The sequence below is a fragment of the Triticum dicoccoides genome, chromosome 6B, assembly GCF_002162155.2.
Source record: "Triticum dicoccoides isolate Atlit2015 ecotype Zavitan chromosome 6B, WEW_v2.0, whole genome shotgun sequence".
NCBI classification, from domain to species: domain Eukaryota; kingdom Viridiplantae; phylum Streptophyta; class Magnoliopsida; order Poales; family Poaceae; genus Triticum; species Triticum dicoccoides.
In genome coordinates this window covers 456,996,990-457,017,553 of record NC_041391.1, presented here as the reverse complement: position 1 = coordinate 457,017,553, position 20,564 = coordinate 456,996,990, and the positions used below count along the sequence as shown (strand labels likewise).

General features: G+C 43.9%; 1 pseudogene; it reads right to left on the bottom strand.

Annotated features, from left to right (window-relative positions):
- Positions 1-17,620: 17,620 nt before the first annotated feature.
- Positions 17,621-20,564, bottom strand: part of LOC119326399 — a 5,915-nt pseudogene continuing 2,971 nt past the window's right edge.

The window sequence follows — 20,564 nt, the reverse complement described above, 5'->3', positions numbered from 1 at the left end:
CCGAATGTTGTTCGGAGTCCCGGATGAGATCCCGGACGTCACGAGGAGTTCCGGAATGGTCCGGAGGTAAAGATTTATATATAGGAAGTCCTGTTTCGGCCATCGGGACAAGTTTCGGGGTCATCGGTATTGTACCGGGACCACCGGAAGGGTCCCGGGGGCCCACCGGGTGGGGCCACCTGCCCCGTGTTGGAAATATGCCCTAGAGGCAATAATAAATTGATTATTATTATATTTCCTTGTTCATGATAATCGTTTATTATCCATGCTAGAATTGTATTGATAGGAAACTCAGATACATGTGTGGATACATAGACAACACCATGTCCCTAGTAAGCCTCTAGTTGACTAGCTCGTTGATCAATAGATGGTTACGGTTTCCTGACCATGGACATTGGATGTCGTTGATAACAGGATCACATCATTAGGAGAATGATGTGATGGACAAGACCCAATCCTAAGCCTAGCACAAGATCATGTAGTTCGTATGCTAAAGCTTTTCTAATGTCAAGTATCATTTCCTTAGACCATGAGATTGTGCAACTCCCGGATACCGTAGGAGTGCTTTGGGTGTGCCAAACGTCACAACGTAACTGGGTGGCTATAAAGGTACACTACGGGTATCTCTGAAAGTGTCTGTTGGGTTGGTACGAATCGAGATTGGGATTTTGTCACTCCGTGTAAACGGAGAGGTATCTCTGGGCCCACTCGGTAGGACATCATCATAATGTGCACAATGTGACCAAGGGGTTGATCACGGGATGATGTGTTACGGAACGAGTAAAGAGACTTGCCGGTAACGAGATTGAACAAGGTATCGGTATACCGACGATCGAATCTCGGGCAAGTACCATACCGCTAGACAAAGGGAATTGTATACGGGATCGATTGAGTCCTTGACATCGTGGTTCATCCGATGAGATCATCATGGAACATGTGGGAGCCAACATGGGTATCCAGATCCCGCTGTTGGTTATTGACCGGAGAACGTCTCGGTCATGTTTGCATGTCTCCCGAACCCGTAGGGTCTACACACTTAAGGTTCGATGACGCTAGGGTTATAAAGGAAGCTTGTATGTGGTTACCGAATGTTGTTCGGAGTCTCGGATGAGATCCCGGACGTCACGAGGAGTTCCCGAATGGTCCGGAGGTAAAGATTTATATATAGGAAGTCCTGTTTCGGCCATCGGGACAAGTTTCGGGGTCATCGGTATTGTACCGGGACCACCGGAAGGGTCCCGGGGGCCCACCGGGTGGGGCCACCTGCCCCGGGGGACCACATGGGCTGTAGGGGGTGCGCCTTGGCCTACATGGGCCAAGGGCACCAGCCCCTAGAGGCCCATGCGCCAAGATAAGAGAAAAAGGGGAGAGTCCTAAAGGGGGAAGGCACCTCCGAGGTGCCTTGGGGAGGATGGACTCCTCCCCACCCTTAGCCGCACCCTTCCTTGGAGGAAGGGGCAAGGCTGCGCCCTCCCCCTCTCCCTTGGCCCTATATATAGTGGGGAAAAGGAGGAGCAATCAGACCTAAGGCCTTTGGTTGCCTCCCTCTCCCTCCCGTGACACATCTCCTCTCCCGTAGGTGCTCGGCGAAGCCCTGCAGGATTGCCACGCTCCTCCATCACCACCACGCCGTTGTGCTGCTGCTGGATGGAGTCTTCCTCAACCTCTCCCTCTCTCCTTGCTGGATCAAGGCGTGGGAGACATCGTCGAGCTGTACGTGTGTTGAACGCGGAGGTGCCGTCCGTTCGGCACTAGGATCATCGGTGATCTGAATCACGACGAGTACGACTCCATCAACCCCGTTCACTTGAACGCTTCCGCTTAGCGATCTACAAGGGTATGTAGATGCACTCTCCTTCTACTCGTAGCTGGTTTCTCCATAGATAGATCTTGGTGACGCGTAGGAAAATTTTGAATTTCTGCTACGTTCCCCAACAGTGGCATCATGAGCTAGGTCTATTGCGTAGATTCTTTGCACGAGTAGAACACAAAGTAGTTGTGGGCGTTGATGTTTTTCAATATGCTTACCGTTACTAGTCCAATCTTGTTTCGACGGTATTGTGGGATGAAGCGGCCCGGACCGACCTTACACGTACTCTTACGTGAGACAGGTTCCACCGATTGACATGCACTTGGTGCATAAGGTGGCTAGCGGGTGCCAGTCTCTCCCACTTTAGTCGGAACGGATTCGATGAAAAGGGTCCTTATGAAGGGTAAATAGCAATTGACATATCACGTTGTGGTTTTGCGTAGGTAAGAAACGTTCTTGCTAGAAACCCATAGCAGCCACGTAAAACATGCAAACAACAATTAGAGGACGTCTAACTTGTTTTTGCAGGGTATGCTTTGTGATGTGATATGGCCAACAAGAATGTGATGAATATATGTGATGTATGAGATTGATCATGTTCTTGTAATAGGAATCACGACTTGCATGTCGATGAGTATGACAACCGGCAGGAGCCATAGGAGTTGTCTTTATTTATTGTATGACCTGCGTGTCATTGAAGAACGCCATGTAAACTACTTTACTTTATTGCTAAACGCGTTAGTCATAGAAGTAGAAGTAGTCGTTGGCGTGACAACTTCATGAAGACACGATGATGGAGATCATGATGATGGAGATCATGGTGTCATGCCGGTGACGATGATGATCATGGAGCCCCGAAGATGGAGATCAAAAGGAGCAAAGTGATGATGGCCATATCATGTCACTATTTGATTGCATGTGATGTTTATCATGTTTATACATCTTATTTGCTTAGAACGACGGTAGTAAATAAGATGATCCCTTACAAAATTTCAAGAAGTGTTCTCCCCTAACTGTGCACCGTTGCTACAGTTCGTCGCTTCTAAGCACCACGTGATGATCGGGTGTGATGGATTCTTACGTTCACATACAACGGGTGTAAGACAGTTTTACACAGCGAAAACACTTAGGGTTAACTTGACGAGCCTAGCATGTACAGACATGGCCTCGGAACACGGAGACCGAAAGGTCGAGCATGAGTCGTATAGCAGATACGATCAACATGAAGATGTTCACCGATGATGACTAGTCCGTCTCACGTGATGATCGGACACGGCCTAGTTGACTCGGATCATGTGATCACTTAGATGACCAGAGGGATGTCTATCTAAGTGGGAGTTCATAAGATGAACTTAATTATCCTGAACATAGTCAAAAAACCTTTTGCAAATTATGTCGTAGTTCACGCTATAGTTCTACTGTTTTAGTTATGTTCCTAGAGAAAATATAGTTGAAAGTTGACAGTAGCAATTATGCGGACAGTAGAAAGCTTATGTCCTTAATGCACTTCTCAGTGTGCTGAACCCCAAACGTCGTTTGTGGATGTTTCGAACATCGAACATACACGTTTTGATAACTACGTGATAGTTCAGTTAAATGGTTTAAGTAGAGGCACCAAAGACGTTTTCGAAACATCGCGGAACATATGAGATGTTTTGAGGGCTGAAATTGGGATTTCAGGCTCGTGCCCATGTCAAGAGGTATAAGACCTCCGATGACTTTCTTAACCTGCAAACTAAGGAGAAAAGCTCAATTGTTGAGCTTGTGCTCAGATTGTCTGAGTACAACAATCATTTGAATCGAGTGGGAGTTGATCTTCCAGATAAGACAGTGATGGTTCTCCAAAGTCATTGCCACCAAGCTGTTAGAGCTTCGTGATGAACTATAACATATCAGGGATAGATATGATGATCCTTGAGGTATTCGTGATGTTTGACACCGCGAAAGTAGAAATCAAGAAGGAGCATCAATTGTTGATGGTTGGTGAAACCACTAGTTTCAAAAAGGGCAAGGGCAAGAAGGGATACTTCATGAAACGGCAAATCAGCTGCTGCTCTAGTGAAGAAACCCAAGGTAAAACCCAAACCCGAGACTAAGTGCTTCTGCAATAAGGGGAACAACCACTAGAGCAGAATTACCCTAGATACTTGGTAGATAAGAAGGCTGGCAAGGTCGATAGAAGTATATTGGATATACATTGTGTTAATGTGTACTTTGCTAGTACTCCTAGTAGCACCAGGGTATTAGATACCGGTTCGGTTGCTAAGTGTTAGTAACTCGAAACAAAAGCCTACGGAATAAACGGAGACTAGCTAAAGGTGAGCTGACGATATGTGTTGGAAGTTTTTCCAAGCTTGATATGATCAAGCATCGCACGCTCCCTCTACCAAAGAGATTGGTGTTAAACCTAAATAATTGTTATTTGGTGTTTGCGTTGAGCATATACATGATTGGATTACGTCTATCGCAATACGGTTATTCATTTAAGAAGAATAATGGTTACTCTGTTCATTTGAATAATACCTTCAATGGTCTTACACCTAAAATGAATGGTTTATTGAATCTCGATCGTAGTGATACACATTTTCATGCCAAAAGATAGTATTGATAGTACCACCTACTTGTGGCACTGCCACGTAAGTCATATCGGTATAAAACGCATGAAGAAGCTCCATATTGATGGATCTTTGGGCTCACTCGTTTTGGAAAAGTTTGAGACATGCGAACCATGTCTATTGGTGTATACGCATGAAGAAACTCCATGCAGATGGATCGTTTGGACTCACTTGATTATGAATCACTTGAGATATGCAAATCATACCACATGGGCAAGATGACTGAAAAGCCTCGTTTTCAGTAAGATGGAACAAGATAGCAACTTGTTGGAAGTAACACATTTTGATGTGTGCAGTCCAATGAGTGCTGAGGCATGCAGTGAATATCGTTATGTTCTTACTTCACAGATGATTCGAGTAGATGTTGAGTATATTTACTTGATGAATCACGAGTCTGAATTATTGAAAGGTTCAAGTAATTTCAGTGTGAAGTTGAAAGATCGTCGTGACAAGAGGATAAAAGATCTATGATATGATCATAGAGATGAATATCTGAATCACGAGTTTGGCACAGAATTAAGACATTGTGGAAATTGTTTCACAACTGATACAGCCTGGAACACCATAGTGTGATGGTGTGTCCAAACGTCATAGTTGCACCTTATTGGATATGATGCATACCATGATGTCTCTTATCGAATTACCACTATTGTTCATGGGTTAGGCATTAGAGACAACCACATTCACTTTAAATAGGGCACCACGTAATTCCGATGAGATGACACCGTATGAATTATGGTTTAGAGAAACCTAAGTTGTCGTTTCTTAAAAGTTTGGGGCTGCGACGCTTATGTGAAAAAGTTTCAGGATTAAGCTCGAACCCAAAGCGGATAAAGTACATCTTCATAGGACACCCAAAACAGTTGGGTATACCTCCTAATTCAGATCCGAAGGCAATATGAATTGTTTCTAGAATTGGGTCCTTTCTTGAGGAAAGGTTTCTCTCGAAAAGTTGAGTGGGAGGATGGTGGAGACTTGATGAGGTTATTGAACCATCACTTCAACTAGTGTGTAGCAGGGCACAGGAAGTTGTTCCTGTGGCACCTACACCAATTGAAGTGGAAGCTTATGATAGTGATCATGAAGTTTCGGATCAAGTCACTACCGAACCTCGTAGGGTGACAAGGATACGTACTACTTCAGAGTGGTACAGTAATCCTGTCTTGAAGGTCATGTTGCTAGACAACAATGAACCTACGAGCTATGGAGAAGCGATGGTGGGCCCAAATTCCGACGAATGGTTAGAAGCCATAAAATCCGAGATAGGATCCATGTATGAAAACAAAGTGTAGACTTTGGCAGAACAACTCGATGGTCGTAAGGCTGTTGAGTACAGATGGATTTCAAAAGGAAGACGGACAATGATGGTAAAAGTCACCATTAAGAAAGCTCGACTTGTCGTTAAGATGTTTTCCGACAAGTTCAAGGAGTTGACTACGATGAGATTTTCTCACTCGTAGCGATGCTAAGAGTCTGTTGGAATTATATTAGCGATTACTGCATTATTTATGAAATCTTGCAGATAGGATGTCAAAACATTGTTTCCTCGATGATTTTCTTGAGGAAAGGTTGTATGTGATACAACCGGAAGGTTTTGTCAATCCCGAAAGATGCTAATAAGTATGCAAAGCTCCAGCAATCCTTCTAAGGACTGGAGTAAGCATCTCGGAGTTGGAATGTGCGCTTTGATGAGATGATCAAAGATTTTGGGTTTGTACAAAGTTTATGAGAAACTTGTATTTCCAAAGAAGTGAGTGGGAGCACTATAGAATTTCTGATGAGTATATGTTGTTGACATATTGATGATCAGAAATGATGTAGAATTTCTGGAAAGCATATAGGGTTATTTTGAAAGTGTTTTTCAATGGAAAGCCTGGATTAAGCTACTTGAACATTGAGCATCAAGATCTACAAGGATAGATCAAAATGCTTAATAATACTTTCAAATGAGCACATACCTTGACATGATCTTGAAGGTGTTCAAGATGGACCAGTCAAAGAAGGAGTTCTTGCTTGAGTTGTAAGGTACGAAGTTAAGACTTAAAGCTCGACCACGGCAGAATAGAGAGAAAGGACGAAGGTCGTCCCCTATGCTTAAGACGTAGGCTCTTCAGTATGCTATGCTATGTACCGCACCTGAAGTATGACTTGCCATGAGTCAGTCAAGGGGTACAAGAGTGATCCAAGAATGGCTCACAGGACAACGGTCAAAGTTATCCTTAGTAACTAGTGGACTAAGGAATTTTCTCGATTATGGAGGTGGTGAAAGAGTTCGTCGTAAAGGTTACGACGATGCAAGCTTAACACCTATCCGGATAGCTCTGAGTAGAGAGACCGGATACATATAATGGAGCAATAATTTAGAATAGCTCCAAGAAGAACAGTTGTTTGGAATAGCTCCAAATAGAGCGTGGTAGCTGCATCTAGGAGATGACATAGAGATTTGTAAAGCACACACGGATCTGAAAGGTTCAGACCCGTTGACTAAAACATCTCTCACAAGCAACATGATCAAACATAAAACTCATTGAGTGTTAATCACATAGTGATGTGAACTACACTACTGACTCTCGTAAACTCTTGGGTGTTAGTCACATGGCGATGTGACCTGTGAGTGTTAATCACATGGCGATGTGAACTAGATTATTGACTCTAGTGCAAGTGGGAGACTGTTGGAAATATGCCCTAGAGGCAATAATAAAAGTATTATTATTATATTTCCTTGTTCATGATAATTGTCTTTTATTCATGCTATAACTGTATTATCCGGAAATCGTAATACACGTGTGAATACATAGACCACACCATGTCCCTAGTAAGCCTCTAGTTGACTAGCTCGTTAATCAATAGATGGTTACGGTTTCCTGACCATGGACATTGGATGTCGTTGATAACGGGATCACATCATTAGGAGAATGATGTGATGGACAAGACCCAATCCTAAGCCTAGCACAAGATCATGTAGTTCGTATGCTAAAGCTTTTCTAATGTCAAGTATCATTTCCTTAGGCCATGAGATTGTGCAACTCCCGGATACCGTAGGAGTGCTTTGGGTGTGCCAAACGTCACAACGTAACTGGGTGGCTATAAAGGTACACTACGGGTATCTCTGAAAGTGTCTGTTGGGTTGGCACGAATCGAGATTGGGATTTTGTCACTCCGTGTAAATGGAGAGGTATCTCTGGGCCCACTCGGTAGGACATCATCATAATGTGCACAATGTGACCAAGGGGTTGATCACGGGATGATGTGTTACGGAACGAGTAAAGAGACTTGCCGGTACGAGATTGAACAAGGTATCGGTATACCGACGATCGAATCTCGGGCAAGTACCATACCGCTAGACAAAGGGAATTGTATACGGGATCGATTGAGTCCTTGACATCGTGGTTCATCCGATGAGATCATCATGGAACATGTGGGAGCCAACATGGGTATCCAGATCCCGCTGTTGGTTATTGACCGGAGAACGTCTCGGTCATGTTTGCATGTCTCCCGAACCCGTAGGGTCTACACACTTAAGGTTCGATGACGCTAGGGTTATAAAGGAAGCTTGTATGTGGTTACCGAATGTTGTTCGGAGTCTCGGATGAGATCCCGGACATCACGAGGAGTTCCCGAATGGTCCGGAGGTAAAGATTTATATATAGGAAGTCCTGTTTCGGCCATCGGGACAAGTTTCGGGGTCATCGGTATTGTACCGGGACCACCGGAAGGGTCCCGGGGGCCCACCGGGTGGGGCCACCTGCCCCGGGGGACCACATGGGCTGTAGGGGGTGCGCCTTGGCCTACATGGGCCAAGGGCACCAGCCCCTAGAGGCCCATGCGCCAAGATAAGAGAAAAAGGGGAGAGTCCTAAAGGGGGAAGGCACCTCCGAGGTGCCTTGGGGAGGATGGACTCCTCCCCACCCTTAGCCGCACCCTTCCTTGGAGGAAGGGGCAAGGCTGCGCCCTCCCCCTCTCCCTTGGCCCTATATATAGTGGGGAAAAGGAGGAGCAATCAGACCTAAGGCCTTTGGTTGCCTCCCTCTCCCTCCCGTGACACATCTCCTCTCCCGTAGGTGCTCGGCGAAGCCCTGCAGGATTGCCACGCTCCTCCATCACCACCACGCCATTGTGCTGCTGCTGGATGGAGTCTTCCTCAACCTCTCCCTCTCTCCTTGCTGGATCAAGGCGTGGGAGACATCGTCGAGCTGTACGTGTGTTGAACGCGGAGGTGCCGTCCGTTCGGCACTAGGATCATCGGTGATCTGAATCACGACGAGTACGACTCCATCAACCCCGTTCACTTGAACGCTTCCGCTTAGCGATCTACAAGGGTATGTAGATGCACTCTCCTTCTACTCGTAGCTGGTTTCTCCATAGATAGATCTTGGTGACGCGTAGGAAAATTTTGAATTTCTGCTACGTTCCCCAACAAGGATAAATAGATCGCAGAACAAATAAATTGCAGCAAGGTATTTTTGTATTTTTGGTTTAATAGATATGAAAATAAATGCAAGAGAAAATAGATCGCAAAGGCAAATATGATGAAAAAAGACCCGGGGCCCGTAGGTTTCACTAGTGGCTTCTCTCGAGAAAAATAGCAAACGGTGGGAAAACAATTACTGTTGGGCAATTGATAAAACTTCAAATAATCATGACGATATCTAGGCAATGATCATTATACAGACATCATGTCCAAGATTAGTAGACCGACTCCTATCTGCATCTACTACTATTACTCCACACATCAACCGCTATCCAGCATGCATCTAGTGTATTAAGTTCATGAGAAAATAGAGTAATGCAATAAGAATGATGACATGATGTAGACGAGATCCGTTTATCTATTGCGGTAGATATAGATCTCATCTTGTTATCCTTAGTAGCAGCAATACATACATGTCGGTTCCCTTTCTATCACTGGGATGAAGCACCATAAGATCGAACCAACTACAAAGCACCTTTTCCGATTGCAAGATAAATAAATCAAGTTGGCCAAACAAAACCCAAATATCGGGGAAGTAATACGAAGCTATAAGCAATCATGCATATAAGAGATCAAAGAAGACCCAAATAACTTTCATGAATAGAAACATAGATCTGATCATAAACTCAAAGTTCATCGGATCCCAACAAACACACCGCCAAAAGACTTACATCATATGGATCTCCAAGAGACCATTGTATTGATAATCAAGAGAGAGAGAGAGAGGAAGCCATATAGCTAATAACTATGGACCTGTAGGTCTACAAAGAACTACTCACGCATCATAGGAGAGGCACCAATGGAAGTGGTGAACCCTCCATGACGGTGTCTAGATTAGATCTTGGTGGTTCTGGACTCTGCGGCGGCTGGATAAATATTTCTCGACTCCCCTAGGGTTTCTGGAATATTTGGGTATTTATATAACAAAGAGGCGGTTCGGGGGCACCTAAGGTGGGCACAACCCCCAGGGCGCGCCTGGGCCTCCTGGTGGGTGCTTCCCACCTCGAGCAGCCCCTCAGGTGCTTCCTTGGCCCATTGTCTTCCTTCTGGCCCAACAAAAATCCTCTAAGAGTTGCGCTGTATTTGGACTCTGTTTGATATTGATTTCCTGCTATGTAAAATACATACAAAAAACAACAACTGGCATTGGGCACTATGTCAATAGGTTAGTACCAAAAAATGATATAAAATGACTATAAAATGATTGTAAAACATCTAAGAATAATAATATAACAGCATGGAACAATAAAAAATTATAGATATGTTGGAGACGTATCAGCATCCCCAAGCTTAATTCCTGCTCGTCCTCGAGTAGGTAAATGATAAAAACAGAATTTTTGATGTGGAATGCTGCCTAACATGTTCATCACATTCTTTTCTTTATAGCATGGACATATGGACTTTTATATGATTCAAAGCAATAGTCTAGTTTTGACATGAAGACTTTAATACTCAAGCATACCAACAAGCAACCATGCCTTTCAAAATATCAACACTAAAGCAAGTTATCCCTAGCCCGTCATGCTCAAACATTGATCCATTCATGAAACACACTCGAATATTAGCTACACCCAATGCTCAAATACGATCATAGTGCCCCTTAGTTGGTGCTTTATAAGAGAAGATGGAGACTCAAATTCAAAATAAAAATTGCATAAGTAAAAGAAAGGCCCTTCGGGGAGGGAAGTAGGGATTTGTAGAGGTGCCAGAGCTCATAGCTTAAATTGAGAGATAAAAATATTTTTGAGAGGCATACTTTTCCTAACAATGAAAACGACTTGGAGAATCCCAACACTTTCCATGCTAGATACATAATAGGTGGTTCCTAAACAGAAAATAAAGTTTATTCCTTTTTCCACCATAACTTTCACTTTCCATGGCTAACCGTATCCACGGGTGCCCTCCATACCAACACTTTCCAAGGAATTTATTATTTGACAACATAAAGTAAATTCATTTATTAATTTCGGGGCTGGGCATCCCTAGTACCTTTGCCATACTCTCGTGCAATGACAAGTGAATAAACACTCATCGTGAGAATAACACATCTAGCATGGAAAATATTGGCTACCCTTTACCGTCTCGCTAGTAATAGAGCAAACAAAAGAGAAATTTATTTGAACATTAGAGATGGCACATGCAAATTTGCTTAGAACGGCATGGAAATACCGCATATAGGTAGCTATAGTGGACTCATATGGCAAAACTGATTTAAAGGGTTTTGGATGCACAAGTAGTGATCATACTTAGTGCAAAATGAAGGCTAGCAAAAAGATTGAGAAGCGACCAACCAAAAAGCGAAACATATCGTACCCAAGCATTAAGCATAAGTAACACCGAATAATGCACCATAAGTAGGATATAAATTTCATTGCATAACTATTGACTTTCGTGCTTGCATAGAGAATCACAAACCTTAACATCAGTATTCTTACTAAAGCACAATTACTCATCAACATGACTCACATATCATATCGTCATATCTCAAAACCATTACCATTATTAAGAGTCAAGTTTATTTTGTCCAAGCATCTTCATGAAAGTTTTTATTATATCCTCCTTGGATATCTATCACTTTGGCACTATTTTAATGTGTTGCTTTTGATAAGCTCAAACAAATATAAGTGAAGATCATGAGCATAGTTTTTTTTTCTTTCTCCCAAAATAATCTAAGTGAAGCAAGAGAGAATTTCTTAAAATTTTACTAACTCCCAAAGAAATCTAAGTGAAGCATGAGAGCATTTCTTCAAAATTAACAAAGCACACCGTGCTCAAAAAGATATAAGTGAAGTACTAGAGCAAGTCCATGGCTCTAAAAATTTAAGTGAAGCATAGGAGCAAGCATAGCATAATTTTTGGCTCTCTAAAAAGGGTGTGTCCAGCAAGGATTCAACACTTAAAACACGAAGCAAAGAAAGCAAAGACTCATATCATACAAGACGCTCCAAGCAAAACTCATATCATATGACGAATAAAAATATAATTTCAAGTAAAATACCGATGGTCATTAGAAGAAAGCGGGGATGCCACTCGGGGGAATCCCCAAGCTTAGTTGCTTGCTACTTCTTTGAATATTATCTTGGGGTGCCTCGGGCATCCTCAAGCTTAGCCTTTTTCTTATCCTTATTCCTTCATCCATCGTAAGATAACCCAAACTTGAAAACTTCAATCACACAAAACTCAAAACAAAACCTTCGTGAGATCCGTTAGTATAAGAAACCAAACCACTACTATAAGTATTGTAGCAAACCTATTATTATTTTGTTTTTGAATTATATCTACTGTATTCCAACTTTTCTATGGCAAAAACTCATAAAAGAAAACCATAGAATCATCAAAACAAGCACACAACGCAAAGAAAACAGAATCTGTCAAAAACACAACAGTCTGTAGCAATCTGAAAATTTCAAATACTTGTGTAACTCCGAAAATTATGAAATAAATTGGTGGACGTGAGGAATTTGTCTATTAATCCTCTGCAAAAAAACCAACTTAAAATCACTCTTCTGTAAAAAAAGGCAACGAATCTCGTGAGCGCAAAAGTTTCTATTTTTCAGCAAGATCAATTAAACTTTCACCCATGTCTTCCCAAAGGCATTGCTTGGCACAAACACTAATTAAAACACAAAAAACACAATCATAACAGTAGCATAATTGTGCTAACACTCAACAACAGAAAGCAAAAAGCAAATAAATTTTATTCATTGGGTTGCCTCCCAACGAGCGCTATCGTTTTACACCCCTAGCTAGGCATAACGCGCAGGATCTAAGTTTTATCATCTTCATCCACTTCCTTGATCGAGCACTTGGGAATTTTCAAGGATTTTGCATATAGATTCTTTGTGACAATACTGCTAGAAGTCGATCCTTTGTTTTTAGTGACTTGAGTAGTCTTGCTAATTTTCACGGCAGTTTTAGCGGAAGCAAAAGCCATACCTAGATTAGAAAAAATTTCTTCTAGTTTATCAATCCTAGACGGACTTTCTTCAATTCTTTCATGAATTATAGTTCCTTTTTCTTTTAGCAACTTGAAAACGTCTCCCTCTTTTGACCCAACTTTAGTAGCATAACTTTGCATTTTTCTATCCAAATTTTCAATATTTTCTACGGTAAGCATTTTCTTTTCAATAGCATCTAGTCTTTCCATAACATGCTTGAGAGTCAATATTGTTTCATTGATCACGAGTGGTGGTGAACCCATTAAATTTCCCAAAGCATTAAAAGCATCAAGAGTAAGACACATCAAAAAATTCCACCGGTAACCGTATCAAGGATGAATCTATACGAAGTGGTAATGCCCACATAAAAGCAACGAAGAAGGACAACGGTAGATTGCTTGCGGATAGATCTATTATGAGCATTGCAAATCCTATACCAAGCATCTTTTAAACTTTATCCTTCCCTTTGTTTAAAGTTGAGAACCTCGTTCTTGGGGGTGCATGCAATAGAAGAAGAGAAATCCATAACGACAAAAAAGTGATAAACAAGATTTCGCATGAAAACCAGATCTGACGAGAAAACGGTGAATGAAAAAGAGGGCGAATAAAACAGCAAATTTTTGTGAAGTGGGGGATAGGAAAGCGAGAGGCACATGGCAAATAATGTAAATTACGAGGACATAAGATTTGTGATTAGGAACCTAGTTGATGTCTGCTAAAACTACACCGGTATTTCCCCAAATAGGAAGGGATGATGCAGTATAGCGACGGTAGGTATTTTCCTCAGTGATGAGACCAAGGTTAACGAACTAGTAGGAGAACCTCCTGACACCACGTAAATAACACCAGCACGCAAATAACAAATACTCACAACCCGACGTGTTAAACGTGTTGTCAATCCCTTTTGGGTACGGCGCCTCAAGTAGGCAAATAACGTGAGGTAAAAAATAGTAGATAGGATAAATAGATCGAGGAACAAATAAATTGCAGCAAGGTATTTTTGTATTTTTGGTTTAATAGATCTGAAAATAAATGCAAGAGAAAATAGATCGCAAAACCAAATATGATGAAAAGAGACCCAGGGGCCGTAGGTTTCACTAGTGGCTTCTCTCGAAAAAATACCAAACGGTGGGAAAACAGTTACTGTTGGGCAATTGATAGAACTTCAAATAATCATGACGGTATCTAGACAATGATCATTATATAGGCATCACGTCTAAGATTAGTAGACCGACTCCTGCCTGCATCTACTACTATTACTCCACACATCGACCGCTATCCAGCATGCATCTAGTGTATTAAGTTAATGAGAAAACGAAGTAATGCAATAAGAACGATGACATGATGTAGAAGAGATCCGTTTATCTACCGCGGCAGATATAGATCTCATCTTGTTATCCTTAGTAGCAACGATACATACGTGTCGGTTGCCTTTCCGTCACTCAGATCAAGCACCGTAAGATCGAATCCACTACAAAGCACCTCTTCCCATTGCAAGATAAATAGATCAAGTTGGCCAAACAAAACTCAAATATCGGAGAAGAAATACGAGGCTATAAGCAATCATGCATATAAGAGATCAAAGAAGACTCAAATAAATTTCATGGATAAAAACATAGATCTGATCATAAACTCAAAGTTCATCGGATCTCAACAAACACACCGCCAATAGACTTACATCATATGGATCTCCAAGAGACCATTGTATTGATAATCAAGAGAGAGAGAGAGAGAGAGAGAGAGAGGAAGCCATCTAGTTACTAACTACGGACCCGTAGGTCTACAAAGAACTACTCACGCATCATAGGAGAGGCACCAATGAAAGTGGTGAACCCCTCCATGAGGGTGTCTATATTGGATCTAGGTGGTTCTGGACTCTGCGGCGGCTGGATCAATATTTCGTCGACTCACCTAGGATTTCTGGAATATTTGAGTATTTATAGAGGAAAGAGGCGGTTCGGGGGGCACCCGAGGTGGGCACAACCCCCCAGGGCCCTTGGCCCATTGCCTTTCTTCTGGTCCAAAAAAAATCCTCCAGGAGTTGCGTTGCATTTGGACTTCGTTTGATATTGATTTCATGCGATGTAAAAAACACGTAGAAAACAGCAACTGGCACTGGGCACTATGTCAATAGGTTAGTACCAAAAAATGATATAAAATTACTAAAATGATTGTAAAATATCCAAGAATGATAATATAACAGCATGAAACAATGAAAAATTATAGATTCGTAGGAGACGTATCAATGTCCGGTCCAAATTTCAAATCATTTGGACATCTGAGTAGCTCCCGGCAAAAAAGACAAATTTGGGGTCTGTTAAATGGTTTACTTTTTGTATACTGTTCTGACCCAATTTGTCTTTTTTCTGAGAGCTGTTGCAATGTCCAAATGTTCTGAAATTTGGAGCGCACCTCACGCACCAAATTATCTATCATGCACAAAAAAATGATTTTTTTTAATTTTTTATGAATTATTTCTTGACCGGGTGCAGATGAGCCCAGGCTCAGGATTAGATATTCAAAAAAAAGCCTCGTACATAACAACCAGCCCAAAGAAAAACAAACGAATGAGGAGGTAAGTCAATCGAGCCATCGGGAGTAGCTGCTGAAAATGTTAGCACTTTTTATTAGTCTAATCCATAAATAAATAGTAAACATGTCATTCACAGTATGCAGCTCATATTGAAACCTAAACGTGTGAGCATATACTGAACATACACCCAAGGAAAATATATGAACAGAATATATACGGCTAGCACATGAACGAGCAAGTAGGGAATGAACAAATCATACCCTCTGGTAGGCCAAGCTAAGGCCGCATCAAACACAACAGCTTAGGCCTCTTCCACGGCCATCTTCTTGGCGGCGTCATCTTCAGCCATGTGGTCGTTGTCGAGGAAGTAGTCGAAGCAGAGGACGGGGACGGATCGGGAACAGTCGCGTCGAGAGCTCCCCAAAAACATTATCGCCCTTCTCCTGATGCAGGATATCGACGGACGGGTTCCGGAGGCCTGCTCTCCGGAACGGTCGTGCACGTAGTCGTCAAGATGGAATCGCCGAAAGCAGCACAGTGGGAGAAACAGTAGATGATAGCTAGGTTTGCGAGGAGGGAGTGAGTTTGTTGATTGCACTGGCCAATGCATCCTATTAATATGCCGCCTGGTAGGACGTTATGGGCTTGGGCTTAGGCCTACAACCAAGTCTGTAAAACAGCCCACAGTCCAACATCTCGGACAGTGGCACATTCGTTAGTGATTCATTAGTTAATCCAAGATTAACTAACCATTCCCGATCGACAAAAATAAAGCGCACACATAGGTATAAACTAGGCTCATTCGCGAAACACCAAGCGCGCGTCACTTGACATACACCTACATGGTCTTTAGATATTAACAGAAATTATTGTCTTATATGGGTTAAAACCCATCTACAATTCAATAGTAGCAATGTAGCCAGTATTGATACAGCGAAATCTCAAAATAAGGGGTACCCTTGCAAAGGTTACTCCCACCTTCCCAGATTGTTGCAATATGAGAGTTTTCCTTTTTTTTAGTAGATTCGTTTATTCAAAATATTTTTTCCTTTAAACTGTGTGTTCAAATCGCGAACCGTTTCCAGAGTTGAATTTTTCAGGTTGAGATCTTCGAAATCAGATACCATGTTAATAGGTTTGGACAAACCATTTTTTCACAAAGAAAGGAAAAACCAGAAGAAAAAACCGAGCCGAAAACACAAATTTTTTTTCACCTTTTCCCATTTTCGAGAGGCACATTTGTGCTTCTCGCCAAAGAAAATATGTGCCTCTCGCAAAAAAAAAGAACACGTTTTTTCCTTTCCGTGAGGCACAATTATGCCTCTCGTAGAGGAAAAACACGTGTTTTTTTTTCTTTTCAACAGGCACAGTTATGCCACTCGCGGGAGCAAATTTGTGCCTCCACGAGAAGCAAACATCCATGAGAAGCAAAGCTATGTCTGTCATGGAAGAAGAAAACATGTCTTTTTTTTCCTAAGAGCCACAGTTAAATTTGTGCCTCCATAGGAAGTAAATCGGTGCCTCTCATGTGAAAAAAAACGTGTTTTCATGTAAACTTTTTTCCGTTCAAAACCTAGAGAAAACTGGGCCAAACGAAACCCAAAAATAAACATCTAAAACCCGAATATGCAAAAAAAAAATATTCCGTGGTAGCACCCCACACGCGGCATGTGACAGTGGTTGAGAGCGTGCAACAAGGGTACCCCTCAATTAGCTCATATGGTAGTCTAAAAAATTTTACTTCCTCCATTTCATAATGTAAAAGCGTTTTTGACAGACACTCTTATATTACAAAACAAAGGGAGTAGTAGATATAGTCATCGCTATGACACGTATAAAGGATAAGAGAGATAGGAAGCTTTTATTTTTGGGGCTCAAAAGAAAACGCGGAAGCTTTATTCGGACTACACAAGCACAAGTGCTCACACCAAAATCTTACTAGACCTTATGCAAACAAAAAAAAACGTTTGTCTAAAATTCCTACTTTTTTTATCATCAGTACAGACACAAATGCTTATATGCGTATACATTCACCTAGTAAACATACACACACACACTCTATCCTATGAGCATTTTCGAGAGACTGAGCCGACATATTATGTTAAGATTTTACGAAGTCATCATAAACGCCTAGTAGTCAACGGGAATGTCTTCTCGCATTGAACGTGTATCGCCGGAAATTCTGAAATAAATTCAGAATAATGCGAGTACTCGGACTTAAATCCTAATGGTCTGAGGATACCACTATCCAGATAACCAATCAATCATAATCATAGGTTGGTTCGGCTGAAAATTCCTACTAGTAAACTTGCACAAACATCATCGAAGACAAGACCATTTTTCGTTCCAAAACGTGCATACGCGAGCACACGACAGTTCGCAGTATGTTCACAGAACTCGACCCAGGGGTCCAGGACCGGCCGGAAGCAAGGAAAAATGGTATCACCGTGGGGATTGCACTCCCAGGTACGCAGAATCGTCCAAGCTGACATACGCATTGCTAGGTTCAATCTCGGAGCACGTGCTTGGCGTTGGCGACCCAACAGCAAGCAAAGCTTCCATCTCCTGGGAACTCCTTTGGCCCCATGGATGCTGCTGCGCAAGCAGAAGCTTCCTTAGTCTGCCAAGCTCTTCCGCGACCTCCCGCATGTAGGGTCTCCTCTCGCTGGCCATCTCCAGGCACTGCTTTGCTATCTCCGCCACCTGCTCAATCACCTCGATGCTCTGCTCGTTCACGATCTGGGCGTCCACCATCTCGTCCAGCTTGCTCGCGCTCGCGGCGAGAAGGAAGTGCGACGTGTTGACACCAGACTTTGGCATGGTCAAAAACATAATTAAGAAGATCTCAAATGGAAAAATGATCAAAGCGAGAAAGTTCCTTATCGTCAAAAGGAGAAATTTTGATATTTGGGCCATAGCCATCCGATCTCATCTCTAAGGCCGAAGTTGTATTCGAAGTATTGAGATTTTGTGTTCAGAACAGTATTCGGCTGATTACGCCCCCAAGATGGCCTCTGATGGAAAAAGTTACAACTGCAAAGTTCTTCGTCTCGTCAAAACGGACGATTCTGATATAAAGATTGTCCCTATCCAAGGTCGTATGCAAAAGTTATAGGCAAAACCGTGCGCTGCATCAATGTTGGCCGGATCATCCGGGCCGGGGTCCGGATCATCCGGGTAATTGAAGCACTAAGATTCCAGAAGGTTGGCGCTGACGCCGGATGATCTGGGTCAACTTCCGGATGATCCGGGTAAAGGCTGGACAGTCCGGGCAATAGTCCGGCCGGACAAGTTTTTCTGCTGCAGATGTTAGAAAACAGCCCGAAACTCTCTCAATATGACCTCAGATCAAAAAGTGTTCAACAGCAAAATTGTGCGTCTCGTCGAGACGGTTGATTTGGATATAAAAAACGTCCAAATCCGAGGTCGTATGAGGATTCTAGAGACAAAACAGTGAGCTGCTGTCAAAAAACTGGGCTAGGCCGGATCATCCAGGTCTTGAGCCGGACATCCGGGCCGGGGGTCGTGAATAGTCCGTGTTTTATTAGGTTTTGATGATTTGGACGGCTAGGCAAGTCCTTTTCTTGTACGGGAAGTCCACCTGCCTCTTATATAGACAAGAGGTGACGACCGATTGAATAACACACAATCGATCTATCAATATATCACTTTTTACCTTTACCTTTATCTTCTCCCTTGTTCTTCTTCTTCCTCGTTCTTCGTTCGTTCTTCTTCATTGCAGGGCGGCGAACCTCGAGGCCCTAGGGGCGGTCAGGCCGACCTAGGGCAGCCCATAGCCGCCGCGCGCCCTGACGGGGTCCCTCCCGGGCGTGTGGGGTTTCGAGTCTACAAAAGCGTCCGCCGGATTGTCCTGCGTACCGCGCTTCCGGCAGGTCTCCTTCGACGTGAGATGTGGTGCATCACCCCCGGTGTCGAGGGTATACGGTGATGTGTTCGTGTGCGAACACGACGAGAGGTTCTTCTCCTCGCCCTCGGCGGCCTGAAGGTTGAGCGCCTTCCTCCGGGTGAGCAGCTCCAGGAGGACGACGCCGAAGCTGTACACGTCGCTCTTGTCCGTCAGCTTGCAGGTCTGCATGTACTCCGGGTCGAGGTAGCCGCAGGTCCCCTGGACAAACGTCACGAACTGGGCCTCGTCCGTCGGGGCCAGCATGGAGGCCCCGAAGTCGGAGACCTTGACGGTGTGGCCGTCGTCGATGAGCATGTTGGGCGACTTCACGTCGCCGTGGATGATCGGCGGCGAGGCCCAGGAGTGCAGGTACGCGAGCGCCTCGGCGCCCTCGTGCGCGATCTTGAGGCGCGTCGCCAGGGGGACGCGCGCTCCGTGGCGGTGGATGAGCTGGTACAGGGTGCCGTTGGGGACGAACTCGTAGACGAGCATGGGCCATGGGGACCTCCACCTCGAGGCAGCAGCCGTAGAGCCTGACGACGTTCCGGTGGTTGATCTGGGACAGGATGAGCATCTCCTTCCCGAACTCCTTCTGCCTGTCGTTGATGAGCTTGCACCGCTTTATGGCCACGGTTCGGCTGTCCTTGAGGGTGCCCTTGTAGACGGTGCCGTTGCCTCCCTTCCCGATCACATTTCGCTCGTCGAATCTGCCGGTTGCCTCCTCTAGCTCCTCCTTGGTGAACAGCGTGAAGGACACTCCTTGCTTTGACTTCATCTCCTCGAACAGCATGAGGCCTCCGTGCTGCTTGAAGTACCTCCTCTTTACGGTGGCAAGGCTCCTCCTTTCGTGGATCAGGTAGGCGCAGGACATGCTAATTACCAGTACAACTACGCTGATGCTAACACCTGCATTAAAAAGGTGTGCTAGAAATTAAGTAAGATTCTTAGAGCATCTCCAACAGACGCTCTATCTAGCCGCGCACTAAAAAAAATTTACAGCGCCAAAATAGTGTTTTAGCGCGCCGGACAACCGAGTATCTCCAACAGATGCCCAAAAATATACTGCCCAGCTAGCAACAATAGCAACTCCAACAAGCGCCCAAAAATAACCACGCGCGCCCGTACCTAGCTCGCCCCGCCATGGCCGTGGCCGTGCCGCCCGTGCCCGTGGGCGCGCTCCTCCCAGCCCCGCCACCGCCATGACCGTGGCCGTGGTCGTGCCCGCGCCTTCCCGCTCGTGGCCGTGGCCGCGGCCCGCCGCGCTGCCGCTCGTGGCCATGGCCGTGGCCC